Source organism: Lycium barbarum, chromosome 1 (genome assembly GCF_019175385.1).
Source record: "Lycium barbarum isolate Lr01 chromosome 1, ASM1917538v2, whole genome shotgun sequence".
NCBI classification, from domain to species: domain Eukaryota; kingdom Viridiplantae; phylum Streptophyta; class Magnoliopsida; order Solanales; family Solanaceae; genus Lycium; species Lycium barbarum.
In genome coordinates this window covers 139,803,080-139,814,247 of record NC_083337.1, presented here as the reverse complement: position 1 = coordinate 139,814,247, position 11,168 = coordinate 139,803,080, and the positions used below count along the sequence as shown (strand labels likewise).

The 11,168-nt window shown below is 35.5% G+C and overlaps 1 long non-coding RNA gene and 1 pseudogene across 1 annotated transcript; one reads left to right on the top strand and one right to left on the bottom strand.

Moving 5' to 3' along the window:
• Positions 1–5,428: 5,428 nt before the first annotated feature.
• LOC132615048 (subtilisin-like protease 4) lies at positions 5,429–7,570 on the top strand (annotated as a pseudogene).
• A 307-nt stretch (positions 7,571–7,877) lies between these two features.
• Positions 7,878–10,754, bottom strand: LOC132639879 (uncharacterized). Its single transcript, XR_009582127.1, has 3 exons — positions 10,573–10,754; positions 8,679–8,936; positions 7,878–8,481 (listed from the first exon to the last, which is right to left on the bottom strand). It is a non-coding gene; the product is annotated as an uncharacterized LOC132639879 (long non-coding RNA).
• Positions 10,755–11,168: the final 414 nt, after the last annotated feature.

Sequence of the window (11,168 nt, the reverse complement as noted above, 5' to 3'; positions counted from 1 at the left end):
AGGAAATGACTAGAAAAATGAAAAGCTTGGAGCAATCCATAAGAAACTTACAAGGTCAGGAAGGTCATAAGAGTGTTTCATACAAAGACTTGTGCATGTTTCCTAATATTCACTTGCCCCCGGGTATTACGACTCCAAAGTTTGACAAGTATGATGGGCATGGTGATCCTGTGGCCCATTTGAAGAGGTATTACAATCAGTTGAGAGGAGCTGGAGGTAAGGATGAAATTCTTATGGCCTGCTTTAGTGAGAGCTTAACAGGAATAACCTCGGATTGGTTCACCGATCAGGACGTCATTAAGTGGCATACTTGGGATGACATGGCTCAAGAGTTTGTGCGACAATTTCAGTATAATAGATACATTCCTCCAGATAAAATGTCCATGACCAAGGTGCAGAAGAAATCTACTGAAAGTTTCAGGGAATTTGCCATTAGGTGGAGAGAGCAGACTGCTAAAGTAAAGCCTCCAATGGCAGAAGGTGAGGTGGTAGATACTTTTCTCCAAGCCCAAACTGAAGAATACTATCAACACGTGCTCCTAGCACTGGGCAAACCGTTCACTGAGACCATTAATATAGGGGAAATGATAGAAGATGAAATCAAAACAGGACGTATCATGAGTTTTGCTAACATGAAAGTAAATGCTGAAGTAACTCAAAATGGTTCAGGAAGCCTGAGCGACATGAAGGATAATGATGATGTAACCATGATTATACTAGAATCGAGACGAGGTGCGAGGGGTCCGCCTCACTCATATAGCCAGCCACAACCTCAAGTCTATCCCCAAACTCCATACACCCAACCTCAACATTATTTCCCTCCACAACACCCTCAATATTCCATGCCATCTTTCCAATACTTTTCATGTGGTGCACAACCATATGCTCAACCACATCCTTACCAACAATGGGGCACACCAACTCCACAGGGTTCTTGCCCGCCCTCACAAGCATACCAACCTCGTACCAGCTCCAACTTTCGACCTAGTCCGGAATACAAAAAAGATAGACAACAGAGAAGGGAGGCATCTGGGAAACTCCTCAGGCTATTAGTCTCAGTTTCAAAAGTTGATAAGGATGAATTGGTTAAAGGGACCCAGAACTTGTTTGCTGAGAATACTTTGATTGAAACTGATAATGGTTTAAGTAATGCTTATGTGAAACTTGGTGGTTAAGATGACAGCTTTGCAATTGGGAAGTTGCTTCCCCCCCCCTCCCCCCCCCCCCCCCCCCCCCCCCCCCCCCTCTCTAGGAAGGAGTCTTGGTAGTTTGTTTTGATGTTCTTTCTGTTATTTGGGTTATTCTAGGGTTGTAATCCAAATTTTATTTGCTTGTTTTAATGTCAAAACCCTTCTATCATTTCGTTTAATAATGATAAAAAAGAGTTTTTGTTTTGTCATTTCCTAGTATATCTTCTTTAGTTTTTTCTTTTGTACAGTTCTTTTCAGGTTGATTCTAGTGACATGACATGCATGCGGATTTTTAGCCAGATCTTGAAGGCCAGTAAATGCACACAAAAGATTGGAAATGGTGAAGAAAAACATGTGAGGAAATAGTAGAGTGCTGAAATATTTTGAGAGTAAGCTGAAGTTTGGCTTGGATGAAACTAAGGTGATCACTTTGGAGAATCATGAGAATGGTACCAGTGTATAACAAAATTTTCATCCCAAGTGATTTGAAGTGGGCCAATATCAAGAGAAGTCAAAAACCAAGTCACTCCGATTAACGTGAGTCATCTATTGTAAAGACATACGGTTCAATTCTCACTTCTCATTCTCGAATTACATGCTTTGTACTTGACTTTTTAAAGGATTGGTATGACGAAGGCATTTCATTTTGTTATCTAAACATTGTGTCACCCTTTGCTACCCCTTTTGAGCCTTAGTTTTATTTTCTTTCATACCCCTCTTTTGGAATCAAAATACAATACAAAAAAAAAGTCGGAAGAGAAAAACTGAAAAGGTAAGGAGAAAGTCAAAATGAAGAGAAAAGAGTTGAAAGAAAAAAAAATTAAAAAGAAAAGAAAGAACAAGCAAAAGAAAAAAAAAAGAAAAAAAAATGAAGAGAAACACACAAGAAATGAGTTTCTTGAACTACATTTGACCTGATTCTTGTTTCGGCAGGATACGTAGGCAACCCTACTGCAGGGTTCTGTCTAACCAAAGAAAAATTCAAAATTCCCTGTTTCAAAGAAACTGGGGCTGAAGTTGTTTTTAATTTTTTGAGTCGATTCCAAAAGTTGTAAGTCCCAACCCTTCTATTTTAGTGTTTTCTTTGAGCCTTCATGCAGTCATTTTTTTTCTAACCCTGTCCAAAAGCCCGTTCCAACCAAAAGAAAGACCTTTAGATCAATGTTTGAGAATGACAAGTCAAACATGCTTTGAGTGGTGATTATTATACAAGGAAACAATGTCATGTTACTTGTACAAGGAATGAAAAATCAAAAGTGAAAAATGAGAGAGTCTTGTCAGTGAAAACCCTCATGGGCACTATAAGGCGAAGGTGAGTGAGAGAAATAACCAAATGACAGAGGCTTGTTGGTGAAAACTTTTCGTGGCACCACTAGCCGAAAGAGGTTCGATGATATCGATGCAGTTTTTGGAATTTGGAAGTCTAAGTGTATGACACGAGTTGAAGGTTAGATTGGTTGAAGAGGTCAAGCCGCTTAATTCAAAATGCATCTCATGATCATTGGAGCCAGCTACCATATTCAGATAAGTGTCATTTCTTAGTCTTTCCCCAAAAGGGACGTCTCTTATTGAATACTATTTCTTTTCATTGCTACATAATTTTTTTTTCCTCTTTCTTTATTTCTTGAGTCAGTCTATGTCAAAACAAGCAAAAAGGGACTTCAAAATCTTCTACCAACTTCTCCAATTGCATAAAGCAAAGTTAGCCAGTTCATCAAAGCGACAAGATTCAAGAAGAAGTGATATGCACAATAAGTTTGTTGACCATTGAATTTTTTTTAATTCATGGTTAAATACAAAGGTTTGGTGATTGTTGAAATGTGAGTATATTACATAAAATGTGAAGTTTGAGGTTTTGAGATGTCTCTAATGATAAAGGTTATCGAGAAAAGTTGGAATCAGTGTCGAACGGGGAAAAGACAGAAGCAATCGTCCTCAAAGCCAAGGCCACAAGCCAACCATCATGTTTTTAAAACTCACAAATTTTCTTTGTTTTGAAACAGGGATGAATGTTATCTTCAAATCAAAGGTTCATAGTTTGAATATTCAAAGGTACAATGTCTCATTTTTCCGATGCATAAGGCAATGTCACAACATAGGTTTGCAAGTAATAAAATTGATAAACTTTTCAATTATGAATATTGACACTCCTAGGAGACGCATTTCCTAGTCATAGTATTTCAGTTTAACCCCTAAGAGATGCACTTCTTAGTTCGATGGGTGTGGGATTATGCAACTTCTTTCTTGATGCCCATAGTTGACGGGTGTGAGTATGAAAGTGTCGGTAACACCCGTGGATTTCAACACTTGACAGGTGTGAGATTATGCAACTTCTCCCAATGTTGTCTTTTGTAATTCCCACATGTAAAACTCCACGGTTATGACTTACGAATTAGTGGTTGCACCTATTGAATTCTTTGCTTACTTCTTTGACAATTTATTTCTTCTCTATTCTTCTGCAGTACTCTTCTTCCTGTAGAATTTGTCAGAAAATATGCGAGAATAGGATATAGTTATTATGTTTTATTTAAAAACTTATTTTTATATACAAAATATCATGAATAATTTATATCCATCATCTACATAGGGAAACATATATATATATATATATATATATATATATATATATATATATATATGTTTTTTCTACAATTTAACTATTTACAACTTTGCTCATGAAAAAATCCTTTGAATGGATCCGTTTCACCCATAAACGCTCTGAAAGGACTGAGTGAAACACATATTGGAAAGTATACAAAAGAGCAATGCTTCTTTCATCAGTGATTGATAAAAATCATACAATTACTCAATTGAGAATCTCTAAGTTAGGAATGCAGTGAATATTCTCTCGAAGTTTTTACTATAAATTCTCAAATTATACTTAATTTTTAATTCTCCGGTAGAGTTTAGGGGGCCGGGTTGGCCCAAATGATAGACTTATTTTCGAGTTTTTCACTTTACAGTTACAGTTAACTTTTACTTTTCCGGCAGTAATCTTTTAACCATAGAAATATTCTAAAAAAAAGTTACAAAAAATAGTGATTTTTTACTATTTTGTTGTAGTCATATATTATTGACCTTTTTTAAAAAAAAAAAATAACAACAGGAAATTTCATCGCAAATAAGATTCTACAAGTTGAGGACCATACATGCCAAACATAAAGTAGAGTGTTTCAAATACATGCCAAATGTTTCATTGTTCTCTGCAGGTGACATCAAGAATTCAATATATCTCTTTTCTTATGCATTCAATTTTTCATTTCACTTCTTAAATGTATGGTAGAATTTTGCCTAATATTTCCGGACTTTGAAATATACTACTTATATCTTTATATTAGTAAATGAAATTTTTGACAACATCATCTAAGATAGTGTTTGTAATCACATGACTAATATTCCTGTTAACATTTTATTTTTAAAAAAGAAAATCATCTTAACATTAAAAATTCATAAAGGACTGACTCCTCAAACAAATGACATAAAATTCAAGTTATACTATTTGCATTCAAAATCCTACCTATAATATCAAACTATTTGAAAAGACATATTAGTCAAATGGAAACGATAAGCACACCAGCTTACCCAAAATAATTTGACTCAAAATTAGTCGCCAACCAAAAGAACTTAAAATCAGTCATCACCCTCATATTCAAAATTATGCTAATAAGTTTTTTTCATCATAATTAGATAAAGATGAAAAATTTAAGTCTTAACTGTTTCTGTTGATAAGAGTTTTGTAGAAGAAATTAGAAAATTCAGAAGAAGCAAAAAATGCCACACACTAATGGTTCAAAAGCTAACTCAAGAAGACGATATGACCTGGTATGTGCATTAACTTAATGGTTTTACTTTTCTTTATTTAAAATGTTTTAGAATAACTTTTATAATACATTTCTTTCTTAGTGCCAACCATTTAACTATATTGGTGGTTTAACGTCAAATGCCAATACATACATACATACAATTTTAAAATTTAATTCAAAATAGTAAGAAACCAAAACTGTTTAGAAATTGATATTTGCTAGTCTATTTAATTCAAGTCTAGTTAGGATTTGTAATGGTATTCATATAGGAATAAACTTTCCAATTTCTAGTTAAAATAGGTTTTGCACTATTATAAATTTATGTTCTTCTACTTATTTTCTTGTAATGAAAAATCATTGAGTTTGTGACTATATTATTTTCCTTCTCGCTTCATACTTCATAACACTGAGCATTATTAGCATACTCACATAAACATGACTCCAGCACAAGTTTATCTAAGTGTCGTTTTCATACTTTTTGTTCAATCCTTAGTCATATTTGCAAGCCATGAAAACAACAAAGAGATTTACGTTGTACATCTAGAGTCACCTGATGAAGCTCAAATTGAAGATTTGCATAATTGGCACCGTTCGTTTTTGCTCGATGAATCTCCCTCCTCACGTATCGTTTACTCCCATCTCAATGTCCTGAATGGCTTTGCCGCTAGGCTAACTCCAGAAGAAGTGGCAACTTGGCAAGACAAGGAAGGGATCATATCAGCCACAACAAATTTTTCATGCACAAACCACTCATAGTATATATTTCTTGGGGCTAGAGCAAAGCTCAGGCTTGTGGGAAAAATCATATTGTGGGAAAGGTATGATAATTGGAGTTTTAGACAACGGAATTACGCCCAATCATCCATCCTTCCACGAAGAAGTAGTGCCCCCTCCACCCGCTAGGTGGAAGGGCAAGTGTGAATTCAACTTTCCAGCCTGTAATAACAAACTCATTGGAGCAAGATATTTTCATGAACTTGGTAATAGAATGCCACTATATGAAAATAGTCATGGTACGCTTACTTCAAGCACGGATACTGGAAATTTCATGAATGGGGCCAAAGTTTTAGGCATGGCTAATGGCACAGCATCTGGTATGGCACCGCTTGCACACGTTGCCATGTATAAAGTCGGCTCCAAGATTGGTTGTTCTAATAGCGATATATTGACTACGATTGATGCTGCAATTGAAGATGGGGTCGATGTAATATCTATTTCCTTAGGTAATAATTATAAAAAAATTTGGTCAGACGTTGTTGCACTAGGTGGATTTGCCGCTATGCAAAAGGGGATTCTCGTGAGCTGCGCAGCTGGCAATGAAGGTCCATTACCAGGCTCTGTGGAAAATAGAGCTCCACAGCTTCTCACCGTTGGTGCAACCACCACTGACAGAAAACTAAGAGCGACAATACGCCTTGGAGATGGAAAAGAAATTGATGGCAAATCAAAATTCCAGCCCAAAGACTTCTCTGAGAGATTGTTACGCTTGATTTTTCCTGCAACAAATGTTAGTAATGTATTTTGCAGCGCGGAGTCACTGAAGAATATTAATGTCAAAGGAAAAATTGTGTTATGTGAATCTGTTGGTGATACTAGTCGAATTGATAAGGGACGTTTTGTGAAGGATGCCGGTGGCGCTGGAATGATATTCATGAATGCTGATGAATCACAAGGGTTCACTATCTCAGCCGATCCACATGTTCTTCCAGCAACACATGTCAGCTATGCAGATGGACTAAAGATCAAATCCTACATTGATTCAACATCAAAGCCCCTGGCTACATTTTTATTTAAGGGAACCATATTTGAAGACAATCATGCTCCCGCAGTTGCTAGCTTTTCAAGCAGAGGCCCAAACTTGGCAAGTCCTGGTATCTTGAAACTAGATGTTATTGGTCCAGGTATTAATATTCTTGCTGCATGGCCAACTAACAATACAAATACCAAGCCTACTTTTACCCTTTCATCTGGAACCTCAATATCTTGTCCTCACGTATCTGGAATTGCAACATTAGTAAAGAGTGCACACCCTGACTGGTCTCCAGCTGCTATCAAATCAACAATCATGATGATTGCTGATCCAATTGAGGATGACTTGTTCGCCACCGGTGCAGGCCATGTCAATCCGCTAAGAGCAAGTGATCCAGGCTTAATCTATGACATTCAACCCGAGGATTATGTTCCTTATTTATGTGGTTTAAACTACCTAGAAAGAGCAGTTAGTATGTTCGTCTTGAGAAAAGTGAACTGCTCATCGAAAATTCCTGAAGCAGAACTGAATTATCCTTCTTTTTCAATTGGACTTGGAATAGAAGCTCAAACATATACGAGGACTGTGACTAATGTTGGTGAAGTTGTCTCGTCCTATTTCGTGGAGATTGTGCCACCCCAAGGAGTTGATGTGAAAGTTGACCCTCCTTTCTTGAATTTCTCGAGTTGAACCAGAAGAAATCATATCAAGTAACATTTAGCCGATCAACTACTTCAACCATCAATGGCACTTCTGTTCAAGGATACATGAGATGGACGTCATCCAAACACGTCGTTAGGAGCCCAATCAAAGTTACTTTGGAGTAGTGAGGAAACTTTTCATGTATTTTCATAATGATTTTCCATGCAACAATAGGAATATCTTACAAAGAGTAATCTTTTCCTAATTAGTATATCAGATAGTATCTATTCCTTACTTTACTGAAATTCTGTAAAATATTTACATAAAGGCAAATCAAAAGTGAACTTCTGATGTTTAGATAAGTTCTCATGAGTTCATATATATAGTCTTATTCAAGCTAACTCCATGTTTTCCTGCTGATATTTCTGGAGTTTGCATATTTATGTTGTATATTTTTTTTTCAATTTAAAATTTTCATAAATGAGAAAATGGTTGAATAGATTGGTACCAGTTTTTTTCACACACGGTACTAAAAGAATTTTATAAGGTTGACCGCCAATTTAGAGCCATTAACTGGGAAGTTGGACATTTTCCTTACCAGCTGACAAATGTAATTTCTCTCAAACCAAAAACTCATACAATAGTAAACAAAATCATTAGAGAAAAATACTAAAGGAAGAATATATTATCTACTAAACCTACTTAAGCTCATCATCGGCTGAATCTTCATCTTCATCAGCTGCATATTCATCTTCATCAACTGCATATTCATCCTTATTGGATGAATCTTCATCTTCAGTCTAAGGACTTTCCACAGATGGTGAGCAGAATGGAACAACAAGATTGTATCTACACTTCCTGAATTTCCACTCTGGTTCCGGCATTCGATCGCCTGGACAAGTGCGATAGCCTACTTCTATGTATGTTGATGATAAAGAGACAAAGTGAACAAGTGTTTGATTCAGATCGATAGGAGCTTTGGCATTCGTTGTTGTCTCTGGTGATGATGAAAGATCAAAATAGTCGGTGTCATTTTTAGTCCATGGATTGTTTCTGAAAGCAGTCATTCTTCTAGTTGCACTTCCCAACAATTTCACTGTTTAATAATTTCAACGGCAAAAGTCAGTCACCATAACAGTTGCACTTCCCAACAATTTCACTGTTTTATACTAGTATTATATATTTATATATACTTCAACAAGAAAGAACTGAGAAGAATAAATAATTGTTATTGCAGTTGATGCTAAAGACACAAATTGAACTTCAAAGTTTGATTCAGATCGATTAGTATACCATTATTACGCACTGGAGTTTTGACACTCTATGGATTTGTCTGAGGACTTTCGAGAGATGGCGAGGGGATGAGAGCATCAATCTTCTGTTGTTCCAATGTTGGGTGGGATGTGATGTTATCGGCATCGGCTGTGAGAATTGGCATGAAAAAATAATAAGATTCTCGACAGGTGTCATATCCGGGAAGTTCAAGTAGATCAGTTGGATTCAGTCCATTATTATGCATTGGGGTTATTCTTCCACTTCCCATCAATCTCACTGTTTAATCATTTCAACAACAATACAGAGTAAATATTCAAATTACCAACAATCAACAGAAAAGAAAAAAAGGGGAAAGACACATGTAAAGTCTCTAATCAGTAATCTAGCCAAGATAGCTATCACAAAAGGTATCATTCAGTTATAGGGGACATTAATATTCAGAGAGTAATAGATTATACTAGTATCACTTCTTGATCATTGATGGAGGTAGACGATCTATGACATTATTCTGCTGCAGACTATTCACACGAGGACAACAATGTGCATCTAAATAATTTATCAATTTTGGTCCCCTCAATACAAGCTGAATTACAGAGATAGAGAATGACATTCCTTGTTCTTACAGATGTTTGCACAATTTGGGGGTTGGAGTTGAGACCTCATATAGTTCTCCTGTAATTTTATCGTTCTCTGTTCTGCGCTGTCAAACAGATGTGTTTTATGTGGATTCAAAGGTTAGTACTTGGTTTTTGACCTTTGCTTTGGTTGATACTTTGCTCAACTGTTTTCTGATGTAAAAATGAATTATTTTGTAAAAATAATCCATTTTTACTAACCACAACTAGCATACCACAACTAACAAACAAACCAAACACCTATTAGGAGGATGAACCAGTTCAAAGAACTCAAAAAGACAAGAATGTTTCAGCATTTTGAATCTACAACTGATCAACAAAGTACAAACCACACAGAACACACAACGCTTCCTCTTATCCATCAGATTTTTACTATCTCAAACTCATTCACATAGGTTTATAAACAGACAAATAGAGATTTAAAGAAAACCTGTCTAACACTACTCATTTGGTCATACAGAGTATGTAAACATGCTACAAACATATGTCTAAGTTCACAAGGAAACTAAAACTTTGTTGTTACTACTAATGTGTTCTTAAAACATGTAAATGACCCAACCATAGTCACACATTTAGATTGCAACTACCACAAGTCATGACTCTTAAAGTGAAAACAAACATCATGCTAATCACCCACATCATAATCTTTACTAAACAAGTACTAAAAAAGTATACACATTACATAATACTAAATATGAACCTAACACTGCATATCTAAGTATTAATAGTCAACTAAACAGTCTAGCAAATAATTACTAATCAACATCCTAATCCCTCTAAACAAGTACTATATACATCATATAATATGACCTAAACATGAACCTAACAGGCAAAAACATGCCTGTTTTTTTAAGTTTATAGCCTTCAGAAAAAGTGCTTAAAAACACCCAAAAGAGAAAGGGATAGATTAAATCTAGTTCAAGAAGAGAAGAAGGTATTGATGCAAGAAATCACAACCCTCTTTTGAGACACTAGTCAAACACAAATAGAGGAAATTAAAAAACTCAAGAAAAGAAAAGAAAAATAATTAAGAACCAGAAACACGTACAAAAAATATCATCAATTCATCATCATAATGAAAGCAGCAAGAAGAAAAAAGAATCATTTTCATTTCAACAAGCAAGAAAACAAAATTAGCAAAAAGGAAACCCTATGTATTGACCATTGAAACACGTACAGCAAATTAACAAACAAAAGAAAGTAACTACCAGCCAGAAACAGAGAAGACGATCGATCATAAACGAAAGCAAAAAAACACAATTGAAATTAAAGCATACCACACATGAACAAAACAAAGGCAGCAGAGATGACAACAAAGAGAAGAAGAAGAATCCAATTGATTAGCCTTATTGCTTTCATGAGTAAGTCCAATTTCTACTTCAATTGTAGCAATTTGATGAACATCTTTTCTATTTTTTTTTTTGCAAATGGCACCGTGTTGAGCTATTATCAAAGGAGTATACTTATATAGTTAGTTAAAATAAGCGTGTAGGGTTCTATTTTTTTCCAATTCGGAAATTTTCACTTTCCTCATTTAAAAAGAAAAATGTTACGGGAATGTATGGTTATCAATTGTACCGGGAAAAAGGAAAAAATATACTTCTACATGGATATTGCTCTAAATGGACATTGATGTGCCGGGATTTTGGCACATCTAATGCTCTTTAACTCTAAGTTTTACTTGTTTTCGAGCAAGTTTGTGGTAGTTTGATGTGTTTTATGTGTTGTGCAGGTATTTTGAAGTTAGAATGCTCGGAAAGCAAAAAAAATGAGGAAAATAGACAATCTGTTCTGATAAGCATAAGGATGGACCGTCAACATGCTCGACGGCCCGTCAAATAGCCTCGTCAAAAAGTTCCTGCGAAGTAACAAA